The 1,958-nt window shown below is 40.4% G+C and overlaps 1 pseudogene; it reads right to left on the bottom strand.

Annotated features, from left to right (window-relative positions):
* Window positions 1–462: 462 nt before the first annotated feature.
* On the bottom strand, window positions 463–1,389 carry LOC137379602 (speedy protein A pseudogene; annotated as a pseudogene).
* Window positions 1,390–1,958: the final 569 nt, after the last annotated feature.

Raw genomic sequence — 1,958 nt, 5'->3', positions numbered from 1 at the left:
GACGACAGATTTCCTTGCCCGTTAGTGAACCAGATATGTTTTTACAACAATTGACAATGGTTTCATGGTTACCATTGGACTAGCTTTTTAATTCCAGATTTATTAATCAAATTCAAATTTCACTATCTGCCATGGTGGGATTCCAACCTATGTCTGAAGAGCATTAGTCTGGGCTCTGCATTACCACTACACCACTGCCTCCCCTTATTTAAATCAATGATTAAAATTGCATTCAGACAAACAATATAAAGTGACTGACCTTCACTTTCATGGATTATGTTGTCACCTGAATGCCTCTGTTGCTGCCGTATAATTAACAGGGAACTGTCAGTTATCCTCTGTTTGGCATTTCCACTACACTTGCAGTAGAAGGGACTTGACTATTCTATCAAATGTAGGATGTTACTCTCTTGCATGCAATTCATTTCTGGTGTCATAAATCCAGTTATTTGCGAAGTATCCTCACTCTTCATTTCCAGTAAACCAGCCGATGGATCCATCGTTTACAGCAAGGTTGTATTTTTCCCCCACTTTGTGCGGTTTGTTGATAGTCAGCTGTGGAATAGTAGGTTTTAGGCTCCATGTCATCTGAATGCTGCTCAGGATTACCCCAATACAAGTCTTTCTTAGTTATTATCGGACTTTCACAAGAGGAGGAGGATGATATATGCATGCCAAGGAAACCCTCTTTCTGAACACAGAGTGAACAATGAACTGGTGTGTCACATGGACACTGAGGTATTTTGACTTCAGTTTGTGTGTATCTTCTGATGGCAGTGCTGTGATGCAGTGGCCTTCCCCAATGACAGATGTAATAAGATGGAGCAATTGGCGTAACCTCCTTACAACAACATTTGCTCACTGCTGCCCTTTAACTGATTTTTGCCCAAAGCTGATCTCTTTACTTTAAGAAATCTGGAGATAATTTCTTCCAATTCTTTCCAAGAGACTATGGGAAGATTTCATACTTGTATTCCTCTCCATCCTCTTTCATGGTATTAGCTATTCTTTATTTTAAAGAAATTTATTCTTGTTTGTTTGCTTATTTCAAAACTAGCTGTCTTGAAATAAACAAAGGTCATTACTAAAACATACTTGTCAGAGACCGTACAGCAGCAGTCCATCCACAGGAAATCTTGTATTAAGTCATCATCAAATAATTTGAAGAAAGCTGTCATTTCTTGTCGCTGAATAATGAGACAAGGTCCTCTCGTATGTTTTAGGCTTTGAAATTACATTTTTATTCTTTCCATGCATTGTCTGAGCTTTTTATACACATGGTTGCTTTAACTTTGCCCCTCTCCTTTTCTGATTTGACCTTGATCCTATACGTTTTATGTGGGCAATAATTGAAGGTGGAGTCTGGCAGTAGAATTGGCCATTCCCCATAATCTTCTAAAAGTTGGCTGCTGATGTAAGTCAGATACTGACCGTCTTACTAACCCTACCCCTTCGAGGGAAGAACCACTAAATCAAGTCCAGTCATTTCAATGGCGTGGGTTTGAATCCCACCATTGCCACCACATAATGTGTTCTTTATGTTGTCTGATGTAACATAAATGAGATGCATGGAGTCCAGTTGATTGAATATCACCAACAGATGTATTACAGCTAAACTCTTAAGTACAGTACAGAGAAAACTATTTACAGAATCTTACTCTGGGTGTTACAGTTGCAGAGTGACTCTGGCTTTGTGTTACATGACTGCATCCTGGTACTGAGCTCATTAGCATACTAAGATCTTAAAGGGACATCAATCTAAAAGAGATCACACAACATAAGACCTCAGGTTATTGCGGATCACAGCACACAGGACTGAGACCATCTGTCTGGATAGGTGCAGCCTTCTACAGCACTGGCGCCCTGCCATTTTTCAGGTACCTGACTCTTGGGCTGTGCACCCGATGTCTAGGGTTGTGCTTTCCTCCCCTTGCAGCAACCACCCACCCCATTCTCCT

This window comes from Heterodontus francisci, chromosome 2, assembly GCF_036365525.1.
Source record: "Heterodontus francisci isolate sHetFra1 chromosome 2, sHetFra1.hap1, whole genome shotgun sequence".
Taxonomy (NCBI): domain Eukaryota; kingdom Metazoa; phylum Chordata; class Chondrichthyes; order Heterodontiformes; family Heterodontidae; genus Heterodontus; species Heterodontus francisci.
This window is presented reverse-complemented; position numbering and strand designations above follow the sequence as displayed.